The sequence below is a fragment of the Dipodomys ordii genome, unplaced genomic scaffold (assembly GCF_000151885.1).
Source record: "Dipodomys ordii isolate 6190 unplaced genomic scaffold, Dord_2.0 Scaffold94, whole genome shotgun sequence".
NCBI lineage: Eukaryota > Metazoa > Chordata > Mammalia > Rodentia > Heteromyidae > Dipodomys > Dipodomys ordii.
Genome location: NW_012267310.1, coordinates 285,968 through 311,978, shown reverse-complemented (window position 1 = coordinate 311,978; position 26,011 = coordinate 285,968). Strand labels below are relative to the sequence as shown.

General features: G+C 40.7%; 1 pseudogene; it reads right to left on the bottom strand.

Annotated features, from left to right (window-relative positions):
- The window catches only part of LOC105993252, a 46,346-nt pseudogene extending 24,668 nt beyond the window's left edge, over positions 1 to 21,678 (bottom strand).
- Positions 21,679 to 26,011: the final 4,333 nt, after the last annotated feature.

Sequence of the window (26,011 nt, the reverse complement as noted above, 5' to 3'; positions counted from 1 at the left end):
CACGATGAAGTCCATGCTGGAGAACAGAGCCCAAGCTGCCCTCTGTGACCTGTCCTCCAACTATCTTTCTTCTCTCATCTTCTCTTTCTGTTGATGCTCTGTGGGAAGCGTGACTACGTCCATGCTCCCTTTAGAAAGCAGCAGGGCTCTGGTCTTTCCCGCCATGCCATTGGCTGAGGTGGATGCTTTGCCCAGACTAATATCCTACACATGTTGGAGTTGTCCTGAAGAGCAGCCTCGATTCTGACATGTGGTGAAACAGTTCATCGCTCCCAGTTGGCTCTTTCTGCTTTTGCCCTCACCTGCCACTGAGCAGTCTTAACTATCCTGAACTCCCGAATGAGATTCGAGAGAGCAGCTTGTCATCTGCATTAGCCTGGATACTTGGATAATGAGGCTCATTAGGAATCAGCAAGCCGATTGGGTCTGGGTGTTTATACTATGGCTGATTTATTTGTCTTTGTACTTTTGATTTTTAAGGGCAATTTTCCTCGGGAATATGCATGATTTTGTGATGAATATTTTAAGAGCATCATATATGTTAAAGAGTTCATAATTTTTTAAAGGATTTAATACATTTTTTTTCGTGAAAATTGCCACCTTAAAACTAAGTGTCTGGAATTCTGGAATTCTAAGAGTAATCCTCACCCCAGGACCAGCAGCTCCCAGACTTCCTGAATTAGAAGGCAGAAGGTGGTACCCAGTCATTCATGTTCCCATAGACCTCTAGAAGATTGGGATGGGAGGTCAAGGTTAAGAACCAATGGCTTAAGAAACCAAGTTTAGACTGCCTACATGGAGCTTGATGCCAATTGCTATTTGATGTACTTAGAGCAGTGTGTTCGTTGTTGCTTATTTCCAAGTTTGGGGTCCTCTGTTCTAGGAGGTTGTGGCTACTAAAGGCCTGGCCTCTGAGACCTCCAGAGGATTTCTTACAGTTCTTCAGAAGAGCAGCTGATTTAACATACTGATTTCATGGAGAGGAAAAACAAGAACAGAATATACTCATTTTGGGCTGGGAATGTGGCTCAGTGGTAGAGTGCTTGCCTAGCATGCATGAAGCCCTGGGTTTGACTCCTCAGTACCACATAAACAAAAAGAAAAAAGCCAGATGTGATGCTGTGGTTCAAGTGGTAGAGTGCTAGCCTTCAGCAAAAGAAGCTCAAGCCACAGTTTAAACCCCAGGATCAGGGAAAAAATTGCATACACACACACACACACACACACACACACACACACTTAAAGAATCTCTCAAACTTTTCTGACTAGGCTGTACAATCCTCTGATCTCTGCCATCCTGAGGATTTAGGATTATAGGCCTGAGCCACTGGCACCTAGCAAGCCTTGCATTTCCATAAGCGCTTTAAAAATGCCAGTTACAGACTGATTGAAAAGGGGAAAATTGCTGCTCACAAGGCATAGGAGCTTAGCCACGGTGTTTTGCTCCAAGCTCTGGACTTAACTCTCAGGTTTTTTAAAAATAGATTTTTCACATACATTTTGGATGAAAAACAATGCACATCTAACATTCCATGTGCAAATAGACCATAAGGGTATATGCTGAAAAGCAATACTTGCTTTTATCTTAGACCACCAAACTCTTTCTTCAGAGGTAAGCAAGCATTCTTGTTTATGATTGCAGACATATTCTATTCATATATAAGGATACAAAAGTCCCTTTTTATACAGAACAGTATCTTTCTTTTTCCCCTATTTGTAGCAAGTTGGTCCATCTAAGACACATAAAGTGGCCTTGTTCTTTTTAACAGCCAGGTAGTATTCCATTGAACAAATGGTATATAATTTAGCACATTTATTATACCTGGGTTGAGTGGGGGGAGCTTTTATTCCGTTTCTTTTACAAGTTTTTGCCAAGATTACACTCAAGCTGCATGGACTTATGCTGCCATTAAGCAATCCCTATCTTCTATCTAGTGTGTATGCTTTCTGCCTCTGTGTGATTCTAAATAAACTGATACAAGCTGAGCTCATAGCTCTAATTCCCCTCCCTCCCCAGGGAGGCTATTAATGCAATTTGAAAAACATCTTGGAGAATTTAGTGTCTTCTTTGTCATCAAAAAGACTATTAGTTTCCTAGAAATTGTACTTCATAGTTTACTGTATTTTCCAGAGTTCTTGAAGGCCTTATTTGTAAAAAACGCACAGGTACATAGTGGCATTTTATACCATTAAAAACATGAGTAAAACACCCTATAATCACTCCAAGTGAGATATGCTATGTATATGCTCCTCTAAAATTTTATCAAATCAATGAGAAAGTGAGGATCCTTTTTTGTTTGTTTGTTTGTTTTGCTGGTGGTACTGGGGTTGAACTCAGGATTTCATGCTTGCTAAGCTGGCTCTCTACCACTAGAGAGCCACATTTCTTTAGTTATTTTTCAGATAAAAGTCTCATTCTTTTTGCCCGGGGCTGGTTTAAGACTGGAATCCTCCTCCCGACCTTTCCCTCATGGCTGGTATTACAGACATGTATCTCTATGGCTGGTTTAATTGTTGAGATCGAAGTCTTGCTCACTTTTGCTTAGGATAACCTTGAACCACAAGTTTCCTGATCTTCACCTTCTAAGTGGCTGGGATTACAAATGTAAGCTGGTACCAGAATTCGTATTTTTAAGTCAACAATTATATATTGAGTGTCTCCTGTATACTAGGAACATAAATTAGTGAACAAAATGCCATGGAGCTTAAATTCTAGCAGAGGCCCTATATTAGTTTGCTAGACTTGCCATAATATAATCTAGAGATTGGTAGATAAACAACAGAAACATTTTCTCACAGTTCTGGAATTTCCAAGATCAAGCTGCTCCCAGGGTTGTAGATGGCCAGCTGCCTTCTCCCTGTGATCTCTCATGGCAGTTTTCACGCATCCCAGCTTTCTCTTCTCATATTGCTTACCCATATGACCATGATTGATCTTAATTGCCTCTTTAGTGGGCCTATTTATTAGTAGAGTTGCATTCTGAGTTTTCAAGAATTAGGGCTTCAGCCTATGAATTTTGAGGGAGAGACATAATGCAGTGCATAGCAGGTCCAAGTATAGGAAGTCTCATAGCATGGCTCAGACTTGAACACACCTGCAAATCACTTGAGGATCCTGATGAAATACAGATGTTTCTCTAATGAAGCCCATGATTCTGCCTTTATAGCAAGTTCTGGGTAATGGGGACACCTCCCATCCATGGAGCACACTCTGAGTAGCCAGACCAAGCCTTCTCCAGCAGTAATAAGACAAATGGGGTAGACTTCCAAAGTGGTCTGCCAACAGCTTTACGAGAAGAAGGAGGAAATCTTCCTACTGATTTATTGTTCCAGATGATAACAGAGCTGGGACTTTCCAGATGATGGCCATCTCTGCAAACTCAACAGGTCACATCAACGTCTTGGCGATGTCAGTGGTCAGCAGCTCCACACTCAGCCCTTTTTTCCCCCCAGATGCTGACTGGGAGATATTCTTTAGAATGACACTTCTTCCCCATTCCAAGCATTAGTTGGAAACTTCAAAGGCATGGATCAGAATCACCTGGCCGACTAAACCAGAGAACTGCCCCCATTCTACCTCCAGAGGATTTGATTGGCCAAATCTAGGGTTAGGGTCAATAATTTTCATGTTCAACCAACTCTTGTTGAAGCTGCAGCTGCTGGCATTGCCTCTAGGCTACTCCTATGGTCATCCCATTTTCCTCAAGTTCCCAAAGCAAAGGCCTGTAGCTGCCACCACTTCTGCAGCCTTTCTTCATTTCTTTTCAGAGATGAAGACTATCGCTTGTAGATCTGAACATGATGCTATCCCTTTAATAAACACCGGGGTGTGTGAAGAGGAGAACCTTGCATTTGCTCCATGTACCTTGTTTATTCTAAAAACAAGATCTCAATTTTAAGACTTTTATCATTGTCCCTCCCAATACATACTACATTTTCCTGAGGTCTGTAAAAATGAATCAGAATACACTATTTCATTTTCTTGGGAATATCCATTCTATTTCTTTTTTTTTGGGGGGGGGTCCGGTTGTGGGGCCTGAACTCTGGACCTGGGCGCTGTCCCTCAGCTCTTCAGCTCAAGGCTAGCGCTCTACCACTTGAGCCATAGTGCCACTTCTGACTTTTTTTCTTTTTGCTTATGTGATGCTGAGGAATTGAACCCAGGGCCTCATGCATGCAAGGCAAGCATTGTACCACTGAGCCACCTTCCCAGCCCCTACCCATTCTATTTCAAATGAATGACTGGGGTGTAGAATATACCAATTCCAAACACTAGAACATTCTCGTAGATGATCACCAAAGCAAACAGAAAGGCAACACAACCATGTTCCGCCAGCTGATGTGCTTTCTAAATCAAGCTAATGGCAGATCTGTATTTGGGGCTATTTACTAGCTTCTATTTGAACTGAGGACCGGGGGTCCTACTACAGTATTACAGTTTTAGACTGGAGCACAGGAAGATGAGGCTACAGGGGAGGTAAAGGGCAGGCCACCTTTTCCATTCTTGTTTTTGATGACTGAGAAAAAACCAAAACCAAAACAGCCGGGTGCTGGTGGCTCATGCCTGTAATCCTGTCTACTCCCAAGGCTGAGACCTGAGGATCCTAGTTCAAAGCCAGCCCGGCTGGGAAAGTCCATGAGACTCTTTTCTCCAATTAACCACCAGAAGTGGTGCTGTGGTTCAAGTAGTAGAGCACTCGTCTTGAGCTGAAGAGCTCCAGGACAGCACCCAGGCCCAGGGTTCAATTCCCACCACTGACCAAAACAAAAACAAAAGCAAAACAACCCACCATGTCTACAGGAGGGGTTGAGGAGACCTGGCAGTCCTGAATAGCTATGGATGGAAAATACTTGTCAGGAACAACTATGGCAGCGGTGACCGGCTCACACGCCATCTTTGGTGCAGCTTAGGATATTCAGCTCTGACCTCACCAGCAAGGCAGAAGGTTGTGTCTGTGTGGACTGCAGGCTGGAAGGACACAGCCTAGCATCCAGGCCTGGCTACCACTTACTTAATCATTTGTGAACTTGAACATGTTCCTATCATTCACATCTGCAAAATGGGCACAGTGCTTGTAGGTTCAATTCAAGGATGTGAGTAGCACACCACACACAAATAGCAGTCACCCAGTAAGTGGTTGGTTTTTGTTTGGTTCTAGGCTTTTGTTGCTGGTTCCTGGAGGCTTGAATTCAGGGCCTGGGCACTGACCCTCAGCTTTTCTTCCTCAAGGGTAGTGCTCTACCACTTGAGCCACAGATCCACTTCTGGCTTCTTTATTGGAGATAAGAGTCTCACAAACTTTCCTACCCAGGCTGGTTTCGAACTGTGATCTTCAGATCTCAGCCTCTTGAGTAGCCAGGATGACAGGCTTGAGCTACTGGCACCTGGCTTGGTTCTACTCTTTCATTACTTCAAAATCCAGTGTGGATTGAGGTAGGTGATACTTCTAGTAGCTTGGTAAGACATCACTTTGACAGTTTGTTACCCCCAAACTTCAGCGTCTGAAGAAGACACACAAAGGCAGTGGAAAGAGTAAAATGGAACATCTGGAGGCCTGGATTCATGTAACCTTGGAAAATCAGTTCCTACTGTTTCTCATACGTAAAAAGGGCAATCCCCCATTTATCTGACCTACAAAGCCCTTTCCACTACAGCATTACATGTGTATCTATGAGGCCATACAATTGGCCCAAAAGCTCGGTGTTTAGTGCCCACCATTCTTTTGAACTCAGGGCCTCACATTTATCAGCCTGGCACTGTACGTCTTGAGCCACGCCTGAGGCAATGTAGCATCTCCTTTGCACCTGCTACCTCATACAAAAGAGCTCTCAGACACCACTCTGCTTCACCCTGCGTAGAGAACACTTCTCCTGGAGGGTATATTAATGAAGATCTCACTTTGTCTTAATGTTGCTGCATTTCATGCCCACTGAGGGACAGCACCCAGGCCCAGAGTTCAAGCCTATCTATTGACAAATATATATATATATATATATATATATATATGTATATTTAGTTCAATGTATAAGTAGAAGAATGTGTAAGTATGTGATGAAGCAAGTATAGCAAAATGTTGATGGTAGAATCCAGAAGGTAGGTATTTATGTAAGCTATGAAATGTTTTCAATCTTACTATACTTGAAAATCCAGAATAAAATGTTAGCTCAAATAAAAACAACTGCAGTATTAAAATAAATTCAAGAGAGAATATTCTGCCTGGTGTAATAGCCAGGTTATCCTTTATAGTGTTTCTTGCTTTCCATTTAAACACTTTAGCCACTCACAGATGGCTGACAAGATCAAAGAAGGCAATGAGTCGTGAAGAGTCAGAGCAGACTGATATTTCTCGTTGGCATTTTGCCAGTTTCCATACAGAGTTTGTGTGTCATTCAAAGCTGGATATTTTCTCTTTCCTAAGGAGATTTAGGTTTTTGTTATGAATATTGCTATTGTTGTGCACTCAACTCTCTTAGTACCAACTGAATTGTAAACTTATCTAACCTGCTACTCGTAGCCTCCAGAATCATACAGCCAGTGGTACCTGAGTGTCACTTTTTCTCTAATAAATCACAGAGGGAAAATTGTTCTTTGGGATAACGGATTTCAGAAAAGTGTGAACTGTCAACTGAATCAAACTGTTTTTATAAATTTAATTTTATTGTCAAGATGATGTATAGAGGGGTTACAGTTACGTAGGGTATTATACTCTTTTTTTATTACAATGGTTCTTAGGACTTGATTCCAATCTGACTATTCTGTAGATGAAGAAACCAAGGAAAAGAGAGATTTCTGCATTTAGAGTGGTATAGGTATCCATCCAGTGTGGTTGTCTTTGGGTATTTGTGCCCATTTTAAGCAATTAAGCAAGCAATGACATATGAACACACACTCAAATAAATGCCTAGCTACTCTTTTCATAAGCAGATACTTGATTGAAAAGGAACTACAAAATTTAAGGGATTACAGATCCTCTCCGGCTTGATTTGGGAGTGAAGTAGTTGCAAAAGAATCTAAGTGACAGAATGTCCACCTACTCAGTTTGCAACAATTAACATATCTCCAAGGGCTGAGTGTGGTGGCTCATGCGCCACCTCCAGCTGCTTGGGAGGTGGAGATAGGCAGAGCTTGGTTTAAGGTCAGCCTAGACAAAGTTAGCAAGACTCTAGCTCAAAAGCAAGCATTACAGATATGGTGAGGCATAGCTGCAATCCCAGCTACGTGAGAGGCAGAGGAATGGGAATGCAGTCCACCACCAGCTCAGGAAAATTCTTGACACTGTATCTGAGAAACAAATTACCAGCAAAAGAACTGGGGAATGTTGTTCAAAGTAGTAGAGTGATCAAGGCCCTGATTTAATAATCCCCAGTGTTCACAGGCAAAACAATAAAAAGAGGATATCGAAACTAGGCATGGTTGGGGCTGGGAAGTTGGCTCAGTGGTAGAGCGCTTGCCTTGCATGCCTGAGGCCCTGGGTTCGATTCCTCAGCACCACATAAGCAAAAAGAAAAAAGCCGGAAGTGGTGTTGTGGCTCAAGTGGTAGAGTACTGGCCTTGAGCTGAAGAGCTGAGGGACAGTGCCCAGGCCCAGAGTTCAGGCCCACGACCGGACCCAAAAAAAAAAAGATATAATGTGGAAATATAGACAAAAATAAATAAGGTGAGGGCAAGAGAGCATACAAGGGGATGTGATCCGTTTTAAATTGGAGAGCAGGAAAGGATTCAATAAGTAGGTTATTTGAGCAATGACAGGAAGGAGTTAGTTTCACATGTATTTGAAGGAAGAATCTCAGATAAACAGCACCTGCACAAGCTGGAAGTGTGCTTTGTGAGTTGGAGGAACAGCAAGAAAGCCTATGATAGCAATTCCCCTGGCCTGCCTAGGCGACTAGAAATCCACACGAGTTTCCATGTGGTTGTTTAGCTGCCTTGGGAAACAGAATCCAAGGCTAGCCTTAAATGCTAAAGCTTTCGTGGAAAATATGGTCCCTGACAGCTATAGTGAGGCTAGAAAAGAAGAAGATTCAAGAGAGGAATGGTGGCAGCAGACAGTCATAATTTCACTGTACACATGTGAAAACAGAACGAAGTAAGTGAAGGGACAGGTGGGCTTGTGATGGATGGAGGAGAGCAAAGGGCAGCAGGGGAGACACTGATGGGGCTGCGTTATATTCACACACTGATGTGTTGAAGTGGAACCCTTCCTACAACTACTTAAAGATAATTGGTTTTCTTAAAAAAGAATGAGCTTCAGACACAAAATGATGCCTTATAACACTGGCCACTGCTTTCCATCTATCTATGAGAGCTATAGTAGGTAATGGGCTCAGGAATCCAGGTTATCCGTGTCTAATGATGGTTATGTGGGACAATGTAGGTGTAAAACATCAGCCTGTATGAAGCCTGACATAAGCCGAGGTTGTCTCTCTTGCTTGCTCCTTTCTAGGTTTAGAAACCATTCCAGGTTTCTAAATGTCCAGGCAAGAAGTAAAGATGCTGACAGGGGCAGCTGATATTCTAAAGACATGACCCCTACATTCTAGAAAGAAGGAGGCACAACTGGTATTAACCTTGCTCTACCCTAAGAAGGGGACTGGTCCTGGAACTGGGGTTTCTTTTCCCAAACTCCCTGCTACTTTCAGGGAAATACTCTTTGATCAGCTGCTCTGCTCAGCACTTTCTGGGCATGACTTTCTGTATCAAGTTCTTCAGAACATTGTGCTCCTCTGAATTGAATCACTGGTTCACAAAAGAGGTTTTATGGTTGGTCAGGTTGAGCACATGCATCTAAAATCTTCTTGCTTTGGAGGCAAGACCTCCAAAGAATGACCTCTGTGGAAAAGGTCAGATCCTTTAGTTACCCGATTTAACCCAGGGCACACATGACGAGGACAGAGTCTTATTACCAAAGTTTTAGACTAGTAAACTTAAAAAAAAATTCATTTTCTTTGGAAATGTTTTTAGAGTTACAGAGAAGTTGCAAAAATATGAATACCCATAGAGCTTCTATGCAGACTTATTTACTGTTGAGTGAATTTAGTGAACTTCATTCTTTCTAGTATCTACTCTGTATCTCTAGGTAATTTTTTGCAGCTTCTGAAGAGTAATTTACATAGATATTCATCATGGCCCTTGGCCTATATAGGAGATAATTCTCTTATGAAACCATTCCCGAGAGCCAATTGTAGTGGCACACAACTGTAATGCAGCTCTTGGGAGGCAGAGGCAGGAAGACTGACCGTTTGAGGTCAGCCTGGCCTATCCAGTGAGACTCTGCCTCACCCAAAATAGCACTTTCCATGGTAATGTATTGTGGTCTGAGAGCTGAAGTCCCGCTCAGAAACAGGCTAACAGAGCATTGTGGATGCGATTGTACCTTTGCGGTATGTCAAAGCTGCCTTGCCCCTTGGTTCCCCAGGCACAAACTAATGAGAATGCTTAGAGGAGACAACTGCTCTCCATTTCCATTGAATTCTTTTGGGCAAGGCTGCCCTGCTTCATTCAGACTGTCATGCCCAGTTGCCTTACATTGTAGACCTCAACTTCCTCGTTCTCAAAGATTCCTACAAAAGAAAGTCACCTCCTGCTTCGGTTTCCTCTCCACAGGCCCGCAAGTGGGTGTGCCAGAAGAGACAAAGCACTTTTCTCTGATGTCTCCTACCAAGTGCATATTTCATCCAACTGGTATTAGTCACACCCGCCTCTGAGTGCCAAGAGTGCAGGTGGGCACAAGCACACTGAGCTGTCCCATCCATCTGACCAAGGCCATTGCTTTCTCTTGCTGTTACTAACTGAACCAGCGAGGCGGTGAAGATAGGAAGTGGGTAAGCAGGGAAAACACTAAAGATATTGGAGTCACTTTGCTTTGTGCTTGAGCTCAAGGCTTTGTGCTCTGGCTCAGCTTTTTCATTCACGGCTGGCACTCTACCACTTGAAGTGTACCTCTAGTCCAGTGTTTTGCTAGAGTCTCTTGGACTTTTCTACCTGGGCTGGCTTTGAACAGAGTTCCTTAAATCTCAGACTCCTGAGTAGCTAGGATTACAGGCATGTACCACTCCTGCCTATGTATTGGACACTTTGATTGCCTGCAATCAAATGAATTAACATAAGTAATAAGATCTTACACCTTAAGTAATATTGATCACAGATTGTAGTACTCTTCCAAACTTTTCTTTTTCTTTCCTTTTCTTACTCTTTTGTTCAGTGTTGGGGATAGTGCTAGGCAAGCACCCTACTACGGCACTACATTTCCAGCCTTTTTCAGGCTCTTTATTGATATCCAGTATACACTCCAAAAGGTAAAAGGAACCCAGAAACGCAGCTCAAAACCTGAACATGCACTTGGGACCAATGCCTGGATGAAGAAATAGGTCTTTTAACTGAATGCCTATCACTCATAATCTTGTCCTTGACAAAAGCCAATCACTCAATGCTAATAGCAGATACTGTTCTTTGTCTTTTGTGATAGCATAAACAGAATCTTACAGCAGTGTTTTCCTGGCCTCTTGCAGTCAGCATTACATTTGTGAGATTTATCATTTTTGCTCTATGCAATTTTAGATGTTTGTTCTCATTGGTGCATAGTAGTATCAATAGATCAGAATTTATGTGTTCATTTTTCCTGTTAATGAACATTTGGATAATTTCCACTTTGGTATTACAGTTGTGCTACTATGACCATTAAAGTTTACATGTTATCATCAACATAAGTTTTTGGATGGATTATACCAAGGACTAACTAGATCATCCTGTAGGCATGTTTAGTTTTAGCAGATATTGCCAATTTGCTTGCAGATGTGTCAATTTATACTTCACCAATGTGGTGATAAGAGTTCTAGTTGATCATCTTTTCCTAACACGCTCCTAAACAAAGAGCCGTTTGGAGATACTTTTAGCCATAATAGTATGCCTAAGGGAGGGTGTGGTATATTGTAATGGCTAATGGTACAGATGATTTTTCATTTTGAAATAGAATAATAGTCATCTTCCCACAAGGATCAGGATTAACTTCATTAATGCTTATAGATCACTAACAATGGCTCCTGGCATGTAGAAAGTACTCCATGTATATCAGACACTATTTTTATTCAGTGTATTGAAAGTAATTGCCACCAGTGCAATAAATTAACTAGGAGTTGAGTAGCTTATCATAAGTGAATTGGAAAGTTTCCCACATAGCCTGAGGAGGCAATCAGATAAGTGCCACAAGACATCTCTATATGCCAGGAGTAAGTCAGAATATTTGATCATTGGGCCAGACACTGTGGTATGAGCCTGTAATCCCAGCTACACTGTAAGATGGCTGTTTCTGACCACGCTATGGAAAAATGTGAGACCCTATATGAACAATAACTAAAACAAAGTGAAAGGGCTGGGGCATGGCTTATGTAGTAGAATAAACTGCCTCGTAAGCACAAGACCCTGAATTCAAAACACAGTACCACACACATGCACACACACACACACACATACACACACACACACACACACACACAATCAAGAACAAAAACCAGACATATGTCAGTGCTCTGAAACAGTTATATGGATGCAAGAACTATGTATAAAAACACCAGCCTTGGATGTTAATTTTTAACGGTTTTTTGTTTGTGAGATCCCTCCTATGAAGTTAGTATATTATAGAAACTCAATTTTAGTGAAGTCCTTACAAGCCATGTGGACTTTCAAAGCCTAGCCCTTGGCAAAATCTGGTTTAGAAATTGACATCGGTATGGAATGCAGAAAGTAAGTATGGTCTCAGTAAAAAGCTAATGGAAGAAAAGCAAGTCATTGAGGGGAAGAATGATAGAGCCACTGGATATACAAAGCTGAACTGCACCCCACTAAGGGGTGTGGGTTATTGTGTGGAAGTGGGTTTCAGTGGTGAATCAAAGCAAATACATTGCCTGTGTTTCATCTACTACTGCCTTCTTCTACTTCTTTCCTAGAAGGAAGGGATGATGAAAGATAAATATAGAGGTGGTGAATTTGATGGAAGTGCCACTCACACATGACTGCATATTAGAACCACTTGGGGTGCTTTCAAAACTTGTACATCCCCAACCTCCGTAGTCCCAATCTGTTTGGCAGCAGGGCCAAGATGTGTTTTTTAGTTTAACTTCCCAAATGATTGTAGTGCACAGCCAGAGTTGTAAAGAAGCACTGTTCTTTCTGAGAGTGAATGGTGCCAACAGGGGTAATGCCTTCTCTGTGGGAGGAAGAGTAAGGACCCGAGTAGTTTCTATGGATCTGTCCATACAACACTGCTCTGACTGGTTTTTCACTTTCATACCTATAACCTCATGATATTCAACTCTATTTTTTATTGTGAAAATACTGTACAGAGGGGTTACAATGACATGGGCGAGATAATGAGTACATTTCTTATCAAGCATTGTAGCCTCCTCCTTTGTTTCCCCTTCCCATCCCTTCCCATCCTCCCCCCTCTTACTTAACCCCCTGCCCCACCCCGTGCCAAAATTGTAAAGTTCATTTTTGTCATAACATCTTGTACATCTCATTTCTGCAATGGGTCCACCTGTATACCAACATCAAATACAGTAAAAACAGGGGTTATACAGTGGGGGAGTATTCCAGTCTATTTTAAGTCTTTCTATGGTTGCTAAAGCATAGCCCTTTCCAAGTGAGGACTTAGCATTTCAAATCTCATGGTCTATGATTCAGTCTAGAGCAGGGATAAACAGAAATAAGTGGCCCACTTAAGTAATTGGACTTTTTTTTAATTGATGAAAGCAAGTACATGACAGTGCATTGAACTTTAAAGCCCTTCAGAAGAGTAAGAGTGCATTAAAAATCATGGCATATTACTATTATTTCTAAGTTGTAGTTTCTGCATGAGTAAAAATATGCAATATTTGTCTTTCTAAGCTTGAGTTGCTTACAATGATGATCATCAGGCCATCTATTTTCCAGCAGACAACATAATTTTTCTTCTTTATAGCTGAATAATACTTCATTGTGTATCTGAGCCATATTTTCTTTATCTAATCATTGGTTGTTGGGCACATAGGTTCCATACTATTGTCTATTGTGAATAGCGCTTCTAAAAACATGGGTTGGGAAGGTGGCTCAGTGATAAAGTGCTTGCCTTGCATGCATGAAGCCATGGATTCAAGTCCCCAACACCACATAAGCAGAAAAGCCAGAAGTGGCACTGTGGCTCAAGTGGTAGAGCACTAGCCTTGAGCTGAAGAGTTCAGAGTTCAGGCACGTTGATGGACACAAAAATAAATAAATAAATAAATAAAGTAAAAAATAAGCTGGGTGACGGTGGCTCACGCCTGTAATCCTAGCTACTCAAGAAGCTGAGATCTGAGGATCGCAGTTCAAAGCCAGCCAGGGCAGGAAAGTCTGTGAAACTCTTATCTTCAATAAACCACCAGAAAACTGGAAGTGGCACTGTAGCTTAAGTGGTAGAGGGCTCTACTTGAGCTGAAGAGCTGAGGGACAGCACTCAGACCCAGAGTTCAAGCCCCATGACCGACAAAATAAAAATAAAAAAGTAAATAAAAAATAAAAGCATGGTAGGCACGAAGTAGGGATAGGGAGCCAGAGTGGAAAGGTGATATAGACACTGGTAAGGTTGAATATTGTAGAAATTAATTTTATATATACATATGCAAACACACAATGAAATCCACTGAAACTCTTTTAAAAGTATAGAGAAGGAAAGGTTTAAAAAAGAGGAATGCAGAGGCAATGAATCTGGTTAAGGTACATTATATGTTTGTGTGTAAATATCACAAGGAAACTCCTTTATACAATTAATTTATGCTAATGAAAGAGTAAAATTGGTCTTTTGGTGATTGCTATTGCTATCGCTTGTGGTATCAACTGCAGGAAGTGAAAGAAAAGCCATGGAAAAATCACCATTTTGGACATGAGTGGATGTAAATTTGAATTTCTGGCCCAGCCATTTAATAGGTCTTTGCCTTCTTGGAGCTGCTATTTTATGAAAGAAAGATAGGAGCATTAGTAGCCTTTAGAAGGAAATTTTGTAGATTAAAGGAGCAATGGATAGGGTGCTTGGTAAAGAACGATCTCTGAGTAAATGGCAGTTACACTTGTATAATACTCAGCTAATGTTGTGATGCTTCTGTGTAACAAACAACTCCCCTCCACAAATCTTAATGGCTTCCCAAAACATGAACTTTTCTCACTCATGTATTAATAGGTTGGCTGTAACAGATGGGCTTAAGGCTACATTCAAGCGATATTGAAGCCTGTTCCACAGCCAGAAGCCAGAAGTGACTTGGTCTATGCTATTATCACAGTAGACAACAGGAATTTAAGAAGGGTCTGGCAGAAATTTCCAGTGTAACATTTTAGCTCAGACTTTATGCATTAGTTCTTTCACTAACTTTCAGAGACAGTCATATGGCCAACTTCAAAGTCAGTAAGAGATGCATAATTTATCAGTGAAATTATGGCACAATGAAAGGAACACAAGGAAGAATTATGAACATATAACCTATTGTGTCTCCCCTTTTTCCTGTAGGGGAAGAGGGATCAGGAAGGAGGAAGAAAATAGATGCTATAGGAACTCTGATTTGAACCTCCTTTGTAGAGGAGAAGAAAAGGCCTTCAGCCTCCTCTCCTCTTCCTCCCTCCAGGTGTTTGTGATGAGGCACAAACTGCTCTGAAGCATTTTTGTGTGCCAGTCCTGGGGCTTGAACTCAGGGCCTGGATACTGTCACTGAGGTTTAATGCTCAAGGTTAGTGCTCTACCATATGAGCCACAGCTCCACTTCCAGCCTTTTTGTGGTTAATTGGAGATAAGAGTCTCATGAACTTTCCCACCTGGGCTATCCTCATATCTCAGCCTCCTGAATAGCTAACATTACAGGCGTGAGCCACCAGTGCCCAGCTGCTCAGAGGCAATTTAGCAAATACCAGAACCCTCAAATCTCACTGGCATGGATACAGCTAAGCTGATTTAGGAAGATAAACAGAAGTAGAAAGTAGTATCCTGCAAAACAGACTATGCTGTTCACTGAATGTCAAAATAATGGTGTGTTATTTTTAACCCCTGCCCTTTGCCCATTCAGTGTCTCTTTATTGTATAGACACTGTCTATGAATATTTACTTTAAATGATGTAGTCACTGCCCCAATATGTAATGGTGATAGACTAAGAACTCTCTTCTGAATCCAACATTTCATTTGGATTTCAAAACTGAGGGATAGGCCACCCCATGTCTATTATGTAACCAGAGTTCTGGCCAAACATGTAGTGTGGTTGGCAGAGTGCTAGCAGACAAACCCTTGCAAGAGGATTTTTAGCAAAAATTGAAAGGTGTTGAACCCAAAGTAACTGTTATAACAGAGAACACATCGGAATGCATTTCAGATATCAAGCCATTCCCCTGAGGATATTTGCTGAAGGAGATTTGGTGAGAGTACTGTAGAGTACTGCAGAAGCCAGAGCACAATGTTAAATATTTCCTGTCAAGGTACAGAACCACTTTTCTGAGCATGGGCTCTGGACCACCAAACTTCAGAAAGATCTAGAGCTGTTTGCTAAAATGCAAATTCCCAAACTTCAGATTTATTAAAATCTGAATATGTGACCTGCCTATATCCAAGCTACACACACACACACACACACACACACACACACACACACACACACACTCCAAAGCTCATCTTTGATGTAAAGTATTGGTTTTGGAAAATAGGAAGTTTTTATAATGCCAGATCAACCACTCTCTCTGATAAATCAAATAGCGAAAAGCATTCCCTCCCGTTATTAGTATTAACAAACTCTGTAAAACAGAAAAACCTTAACTAAAATCAAACAAACAAAAACTCAAAAACCAGATTTATAAAAACTTTCAACCACGTTACTATAGTAACAAGATTCTTGGTTAAATTTACTGATTTTTCCCCAATGGAGAGAAAAAATGGCCTTTTGAGGTACATAAACTGTCTACAATGAATGTAGCTTAACCATCTCTGTTACAATTATCTTTCCATTTAGAATTAGTAAGTGCACCTTAATATTTTCATGTGAATGGGATAATAAAAGGCATTCAAAAAAAGAAGTAAGTAAAATAATGGTTTTGAAAGCTGAAATATGGAAAACAACAACTAAGAATAAGTCCATAGACTGTCCACTCCTTCGTCTACCTTCTTTCACCTTCTGTTTATTACATTTAAAGTTCAAGACTTCCTGCTTCCAAATATGTGGAAAGTGAATTTGAAGCATCTGGAAGACTCTGAAACCTTTTGACTTGAATCAATGACACAAAGATGTACAAAGGTGTGGAACATCTGTTTTTCAGATTAGGAATGTTACCAAGATAGTGAAAAAAATTATCACCATTATTGAGCCTTTAATCCAATATGCATGCACAATTCACTCAAAGCTCTAGACTTATGCCTGACACTGGTGGCTCATACCTGTAATCCTAGCTTCTCAGGAGGCTGAGATCTGAGAATCATGGTTCCAAGGCAGCCTAGGGAAGGAAAGTCCATGAGACTATCATCTCCAATAAACTACTCAGAAAAAGCTGGAAGTGGCACTATGGCTCAAGTGGCAGAGTACTATCTTTTAACAAAAGAAGCTAACACAGCCCAGGCCCCGAGTTCAAGCCCCAGCACTGAGAAAAACAAAAATAACAAAACTCTAGCAATTTGCCAGCCACTGATGGCTCATGCCTATAATCCTAGCTACTCAAGAGACTGAGATCTGATGATCATGGTATCAAGCCAGCCCAGGGAATGAAAGACTACGAGACTCTTATCTCTAATTAACTACTAAAAAAGGCCAGAAGTGAAACTGTGGCTCAAATGGTAGAGTGTTAGGCTTGAGTGAAAAAGTTCAAGCACAGCACCCAGGCCCTGAGTTCAAGCCCCAGCACACAAAACAAAAGCAAAACAAAAAACAGAACTCTAGAAACCACTGCTCAGTAAAGAAAAATTATCTACAAGAGAAATGCAAAAGGGCCATGTTTAGCGTCATGAAATGTAAGGGCTGGTAGAATTACAGCAGGAAAAGTTAATGCTAAGTCAAATTCATTTAAGACTTTCATGTAGCTGGGCTCAGAATTTTTTCACTGTTTTATGACAAGTAAGACATTTTCTTCAGTGGCAAGGAAAAATAATGTTATCTTCAAAGTAATTTCAAGGGGAAAAAGGCTTTCCTGTAAAAATAGCAAGATCTTCCATAATAGGACTGAAATGTCAACAGTTCTGATATGCCCGTCAAGCATTTATTTCCATATTGAACTTTTCTAGACTGTTTGCCTTAACATATCCTCCAGCATTTTTCAGCGTTCTGAGGAAAGCCCTGGGGTTTAAGCCAACACTTCTTGGTTCACAAACAGACTCTAATGGTTGAGTGTGTGATAACTGAATAGAAAATGGCTCCATCTGTTCATTTCAGTTGGTAGTTATTTTCACCAGCAACTTGGGCCATTGTTACTGTGTTCCTAATGTCAAGATCTACTTGTATCTTGATTATATTTTCTGCTAGTTGCTCTTAACCCTGTAATGTTAAAGTGATTATTGGTGGAATAACATTGTGATGTTCAAACAGGTGACGATATTTCCTTCTACTGTGAAAGGTATTGAAAACTATTTCTGGTTTGGATAGGCATCTGTGCATAATTAAACTCTAGATCTCTCTTCCAGTGCTTTGATGACTTGGTAAAATGAATTTTGCACCTTCAAATTAGCCTACATGGATACTTTTTGCCTAATTGAGGAAAGATTTTTATACCAGTATATCTATTTTCATAAAGGCCCAAGAACTCCAGGTTTGTGTGCCTAGGATAAATAGAGAACTGTTAGGTCTGCTCCAAGAACAGCCCCTCTCCCTTCCTCTTCATCTGCCTGCAACCAGTAATCATCTGACTTGTCAATCACTTGACTGTGAGTTGGCAAAGGACCTGAGGTCCCTTCCACATCTGCTGTCTGGTAACTAGAAGAGGGAAATTTCCTCTCATTGGGCTAGTTCTCTGACAGCTGATGCTTCCCTTGCAATCTGTCTTCTTGAGCTGGAAGGAACATCCTTGAGGTGTGCAGCACCTCCATCTTACTTCTTTTAATGATTGGTATTTGTCCGTGAGTTGTAGGAGCTTCCTGGAGCTCTGCAGGACAGGGGGCCCATTGGAAGACATTCAGAGACTGAGGAAAGGGTGATGAAATGACACTGAAAGTCCTTGAAGAATGCACTGGGATTAAAAAGGCTTTGAAAAACCAATCACTAATTCAATCTGATTAATTGTCTTAAAGTAGCTTGTAGAGTGTTTTCTGAGCAACAGTGAAGGTCACTCGGAATGAAGTACACAAACCACAGCTAATGTGCTGACATTTTAAAGAGAAAAGACAGTTGCTAAAAATGCCTACCCTATTTCCACTACTTACTACAAGTCATTAGAAGCATGGAATGTGTTCATCGATCAGACACTGTTTTCTTTATTCTAGTTAGATAGAGAATTGAGACCTTGCCATAAAAAACCCTTAAGGTAGGAAGCAATTGTTTCTCGACCCTACAACTGCTTACCCAAAAGGAATAACTAAGTTTCTCTAACCATAAGTCATCTGAATGAGTTCTAGGATCTTGCAACACAAACAGCATAATCTGGAAAGTCATTAAAAATGGAGAATCTGAGTTGGGTATGGGGCCTCAAGCCTATAATCCCAGCATTCTGAGTCTGAGACAGAAGGACCTGGAGTTTCTGGTCAGACTAAGACACAGAGCAAGTCCCTGTCTCAATACCCCCCATTAAAAAAAAAACAGAATGTGCATTTAATAGAATATTCTAGGGATGCCTACACACATGTGTTTTTAGAAGCATTAATCTGGGCTAATGTGAACTGTAATTTAAACACTCAACAGAAAAGGGAGCCAGTTAAGAAAAGGAGAAAATGTTGCCTGAGAAAAGAATCTTATTGCTGTGCATAAACTCACTTCTATCCCCTAATCTAGCCTCAAAGTAAAAAAAAAAAAAAAAAAGGTCCTCCTAGCTGTGTGGCCCAACGTTTGAGGATAAAAGCACATCTGACTTTAAGTAATATCCAAAAGGTCAATAAGAGGCAGACTTCAAAGGACAAACATTAATCAAATTATTACACAAAAATGCTTTTAAAGTATTTTTATGGCTAAGGTTACCAGCCACACACACATCTTGCCACAGTGGTTAAAATGCTAATGACTAAGATGCATTTGGTTTCATAGGTACGTAGTTTGGGGGAAAAAATCAGTTAGAGCAAAGACAGAACTTTAGCCAGCCAAGGCAGAGATGCCATCAGGGAAGACTGATGCAAAACATCTGGGCCAGGTTTGGCAGCCACTGCAAAAACTGGGGAGGAAGGAAGGCTGAGTAAAAATGTCCGCACACACAACATAATCTCAGGAAGTTTCCTATGTGTTGTCTTTGTAATTGATCCTAAATGCACACCTATTATATCTCTCTGGGGATAGTTTGATTTTAAATATTCAGTAAAAGGAAAAGTTGCTTTCTCCATTTTTCCTTCTGCATTCTCTAATTGCTTATCCTGAGGCTTTTAATCTGGAATTTGTAGAAGAGAATCATATCACAGAATGAAGCTGTACAGGCACTGGCTGAGGCTGCAGAAATAAAGAACTAAAAATAGACACATATCTCTAACTCATCAAATGACCATATCAGCTTACTAGCTAGAAAATACCGACAACAGAACAGTGTTAGCTCTACAAACTCAGGCCAAATAGTGATTTCATAAATTCATTAGCAAGCAAAGCATATGCCTTTCTTCTGTAACATGGAAGAAAAAAAATACATGTGTATTTTAAAACAAGAAAGCTGTCTTTATATAGTTTTCTCCCTTCCAGAAAACAAAAATCCTGGAAAACTCTGATCCTTTTTCTTGACCTACCACTAATCATCTGGGAACAAAATTGAAGAGAAACTTCTCTGAAGAGGAAATAAGAATGGCCAATAGACATATGAAGAAATGGTCAACCTCTTTAGCCATAAAAGAAATGCAAATCAAAACATTGAGATACCACCTCACCCCAATTAGAATGGCTATAATCAAAAACTCTAACAACAGATGCTGGAGGGGATGTGGACAGAAGGGAACCTTACTTCATTGTTGGTGGGAATGTAAACTTGTTCAACTACTTTGAAAAGCAGTATGGAGGTTCCTCAAAGACTAAACAGAGAGCTCCCCTATGACCCAGCAATCCCACTTTTGGGCATTTACCCAAATGATCACAAACAAGACCACACTAAAGCTACCAGCACAACTATGTTTCTTGCAACATTATTCACCATAGCTAAGATATGGAACCAACCCAGATGTCCCTCAGTAGATGAATGGATCAAGAAAATGTATATATATATGCCTCCATCAGAAAGAATGACATCGTCCCATTTATTGGGAAATGGAAAGACTTGGAAAAAATTATACTAAGTGAAGTAAGCCAGGCCCAAAGAAACATAGGTCCTATAGTTTCCCTTATTTGCAATAACTAGTATATGTCTGGGACAAGCAGAAAAGGTCAAAAGCTATGTACATATGACATGAAGTTAAGTGAAATGAACCCCAAGACAGGGACACAAGTGTTTTTTGTTTGTTTCTTGCTTGCTTGCTATTGTTTCTAATGTATTTATAAGGTACCATGTGATTTTTTTGTTGCTTTGTATGTCCCTTCCTCACGGTATATCCTGTTTTCACTGTATTTGATGTGGGTGCCCTGCATCTTGTATATACACTTCTCTAGCTTGGGGAGGGGAAGGGAAAAACAAAATGTTTAAATAGGGATACAGGTTGACCCATTGTAACAATGAGATGTACAAGATGTTAAGTGGAAAAATGAACTTTACAACTTAGGGAGGGGTGGGGGGAACGGGGAGGGGAGAGTGTAGTTATAGAGATGGGAGGGAAGGGAAGGTAGGGGAAAAACAAAGGAGGAGGCAACAATGCTTGATAGGAAATGTACTCATTACCTTGCTCATGTAACTGAAACCCCTCTGTATAGTATGTTTACAATAAAAATGTATTTTTTAAAAAAAGACTGCAAATAAAGTGGACCAGCAGAGTCCATTGCTTCTTTATCTCCTTAGGTTCCACCTGGTGTCTTGTTTTGCTGGGTTGGTGAAAATGGAGTTGAGAAAAACAAACCAAATTTCATTCTAGTCAAAGGATAATCGTGTGCTTCAAAACACATAAAGAGTGCCATAGGACAATCTGTCTGAATCTAACTGCTCTCTGAGATGCTAGGTGGTTGTTATTGGTGTCTATTTATGCTCAGCAGTGCCTTTTGCATTTAGCCAACGGGGGATAGTGTTATTACGTGTGAAAAACTATGAGAGAAGGGTCAATCAATCATTTATGAGCACGTTCACAGCACATAGCACATTTACCTGAATATTTTCAGGCTGCTATTTGCAGTCACTTAAATCACAAGATGAAGCAGGTAGCTCCCATCATGGCCCCTGATAATCCTTTCCTCCTAATATTGGATTGGGTAATACTTTCCTCTGGAGACATGGCTGGATGTAGGAGTAACTTGCTGCTAATGTATAGAATACGGCACAAATGATAGTTTGTGTCTTGAAACTTCGTCATAAAAGGTTGTACGAAACCTTTGTCTGTCTGGCTCTCACACACATCATCACCATCACCATCGTTGTCAGCAGCAGCAGCAGCATCTACTCTTGGTCCAGCCATCTCCATTTATGAGCAGCCCTATAGAGAGATGCTTCATGACAAATAACTGATGCCTCCAAACAACATTTGAGTAGGCTTGGGAGGGGATGGTATAGGCTCATCAAGTCCCAGAGAGCTGTAGTCCCAGCTGATAGCTTGATTACAGTCTTGGAAGATGCTCTGAGGTAGAACCATCCAGCCAAGCTGTTCTCGAATTCTCTTTCTTTCTTTTCCTTTTTCCCTTTCTCTTTCTTTCTTTCTTCTTTCCTTCCTTCCTTCCTTCCCTCCTTCCTTCCTTTTGTTTCTTTTTTTGTCAGTTGTGGGGCCTGAACTCTGGGCCTGCACACTGTCCCTCAGCTCTTCAGCTCAAGGCTAGCCACTTAAGCCACAGAACCACTTCCAGCTTTTTCTGCTTATGTGGTGCTGAGGAATCGAACCCAGGGCCTCATGCATGCGAGGCAAGCACTCTACCACTGAGCCACCTTCCCAGCCCCCTGTTCTTGAATTTTCTACACAGAAACTGTGAGATGTCTGTTGTATTCATTTCAGCAGCACATATACTCAAACAATATAGAACAATGTAGAGATGATTTGCATGGCTCCTGCATAAGTATGACATGCAAATTTGTGAAAGTCAATATTTTTATATCAACATGAGAAAAATGTCCATTGCTTGGGGATGCTAAATTTGGGGGTTAATTTGGTGCATGAGAATGGATAACTAAACACACAGGGGTATATACCTCTTTCAGATTTATTCCCTCATTTATTCAGCAGTTATTTATTGAGAAACTACCATATGCCAAGCACTGCCAAAGCAGGGGTTAATCATCTACTGGACATAGAAAGATATCAAGGTTCTCTTGGTTTCTAGGCCCCAAATACACAGCACAGAGAGAAGGATTTTTATACTTGGAGATTTGTGTTTATTGTAGTCATCTCTGGAAACACAATCAACCACTTATAGTTAGTATTATAAAATTTTTGTTTATATGTTAGTGGCTTAATAAATATCTGTAGACAATATTTCCCTAAAACATGTGCCCAGTTATAGACTCTGAAAATGTAGATGGTCCCCCTATAAGCCTCTCTCCTCTACTCTGTATTGCCATTTAGTCACTAGATTTTTTTTCCATTTCTTTCTTTCCTCCTTCTAGGATCTCCTTTCTAGTATTTTAGTGCAGGCGATTTCATTATATATGTTTATCATTTTCTTCCCTTGTTCTTTTTCTTTTTCTTTTTGGTCGGTTGTGGGGCTTGAACTCTGGGCCTGGGCACTGTCCTTCAGCTCTTCAGTTTAAGGCAAGTGCTCTACCACTTGAGCCACAGCGCCACTTCCGGTTTTCTGGTGGTTAATTTGAGATAAGAGTCTCATGGACTTTCCTGCCTGGGCTGGCTTTGAACTGCAATCCTCAGATCTCAGCCTCCTGAGTAGCTAGGATTACAGGCGTGAACCACTGGTGCCTGGCATTTTCTTCCTTTCTTGAAACTCCTTCCTCTAGTCTCATTGCCTTCCCTCTCCCAGCCTCCCTCTACACTATCAACAAAGTGAGATTTTAAGTATGCAAACTCCATCCTGTTTCCATGTTTACTCATGGGTTCTTAAACAATTTGTATAAATCTGTGACAGATCCCTGCCTAAATATCTGCCTTCATTCCCACCTCCATTTTCTTTGGTGCCTTTCATACTCTAGGAATATCCAATGGTGTATAATTTCCAGCTTATAACTCATCAGGCTTCTGTTGTTTAATATATGCTGTTCCTATTGCCTGGTAGATCGGCTTGTCCACTGTTTGTGAGCAACTCTTTTTATTTTATTTTATTTTTTATTGTGAGAATACTGTACAGAGGGGTTACAATTACATGGGCAAGATAACGAGTACATTTCTTATCAAGCATTGTTGCGTCCTCTTTGTTTCCCCTTCCCATCCCTTCCCATCCTCCCCCCACACACCTGGTCCTCCCCCCACCCCCACCAAAGTTGTAAAGTTCGTTTTTTGACATAAGGACTTGTACAACTCATTGTTGCAATGGGTCCATCTGTATCCCTAGTTAAACAAAGGAACTCTTATAGCCTACTACTGATTTTCTTTTCCATGTGAAGGGACATGTATCAGTGTAGCACTCTTACCCTCTCTACTCCTGTGGTCAAGGAAGAATAACTTCTTTGATTGGTGAGTTTCTGACCCAAGTCAATGTGGCCATCCTCAGTGATCAGACAATTTTAGTTCATTTTAGTAAGCTTTAGCAAGGAAAACTTGGGCAAAGTATACATCACCACACCAAAACTTAGCTATAAAGTGGTCTGGTATAATAAAAGTCATTCTTAGATCACATCATACCAAATATGTGTGTGTGTGCGCACACATGTGCATGTGCATGTGTATGTGCATGAGTGAGTAGGATTAAACACAGCTATGCAATATGTTATTGTAAACTTGTGGGAGTTCCATTCTCTGTCCTAGTACATTTCAATAAGCTCTTTACAAGAAAAGTTTACTCCAGCATTGATGCTTTAAAACTAACAGGACCAGTCAATTCTACTCTACAGTCAAATCACTGAAAGAGTCTTCCAGGACATGATCAAACAGAATTTAGAACGAGGGCACTACTCCAAAGATATTTGACTGCTCGGCTTGCCAGATCCTTGTATTTCATTTTTTGCAGAGGTGATTGGGTCAGTAAAGTCTTAGATTTGGCCAATTTTAGATTTAATAACTTTGTGCTGTACTGACCTTTTCCATTGCCATCATTATCATAGAATATAATATTTATTTCTGCATCACTTACATTATATAGATATTATAACTAATATGATATAAAGGTAGACACATGTGAGGATATATCTATGTTCTATGCAAACACTAACATTTTACCTAAGGCATTGAATATATACAGATTTTGGTATCTGTGGAAGGTCTGGGAACCAATCTGCAGATCTCTCTGTCTGTCTCCCTCCCTCTCTCCCCCTCTCTCTAACACTAGTCATTTTTCCAATAAATAATTACTTCTTTGAACATACTTATGAACAATTTTCTTGGTTATAGATTTAGATACCAGTATTTAAAGTGCTGAAATTAAATATTTCTGGAATGGGACTACTGAGTATTTCAAACACTGACTGACCATCACAAGAAGTTAAAATTCACTGATATACACATACACATTTATACCATGCCATTCACACCTTACAGACAACATGAACACACATATTCCTCTCTATCATGTTTGGATGCAAGCTGTCCTCAGGGAGTCGCCATCTTCTCCCACTCCTCCAGCGGCAGGCACTGTTCCTGAATGGGGAAAGCCTGCCCTGGTCTAAGCATGCTGAGTAGGTGCGTCAGTTTAATTTTGAGAAGCCCTTGTTGGTAGGCATATGTCATGGTGTCCAATATCAACTGTATCATGATAGAGATAATATTTTGGTCTCCAATTGCCAACTTCCTGGTCTTAGATCATGAGTGGATCAGCTCTCAGGTAGGAAGAGCTGTCTACTGGGCCCATTCCGGCAATGAAACAAACTGGCAAGCTCCTTTCCTCTCTGAGAAACCTGCTCTGATCCTTCCTGTTAGATCTGAGGATTAGAATTCTTTCATATTCATCATCTCCTACCCCAGCCCACTTGAGTATGGAGTCCGAACTTTGCATTTCTATCTATCTAGTATACAGTATACACACTGGTTGTTTTATTCTTTTCAGGCTACTATTGCAAAGTATCATAGATTGGGCAGTTTATAAACGAGAAAAACTTATCTTTCAGTTACAAATGCTGGCAAATCAAAGATCAAGGTGTCTACTGAGGGCAACTCCTTGGTTTATATATGTCAACTTCTTTCTCTGTGCCATAATATGGGGAAAAGGTGAAATCTCCCTGGGGTCTCTTTTATAAGGTCATAATCATGATCATAAGGAATTGTGTTCAGTAGCCATGACCTAATTACTGCTCTAAAATCCCATTCCTAATACCATCACCTTGGGAATTGGGATTTCAATATCAGAATTTGGGGGGCACAGCATTTAGATCATAGTGTTGAAACATGTTGATGTTCAAGTGAAAGTTTAATGAATGAGTCTTTGTTAGCAGGAAGGACATGCTCTTTAGGGTCTTTTCATAGTGTTGGTAAATGGTAGTAGTCTCATTACCAACCTGCCTAAAATAACAGAGAACCAGTTTCAGATGACTCATGCAAGCAAGGAAGTTCCTACCAACTGTATCTCTTACTGTGTTTCTTTATTTGTCTATTCTATTATTCATTAAGAATAGAAACTGGGACTGGGAAGTTGGCTCAGTGGTAGAGTGCTTGCCTTGCATGCATGAGGTCCTGGGTTCGATTCCTCAGCATCACATAAGCA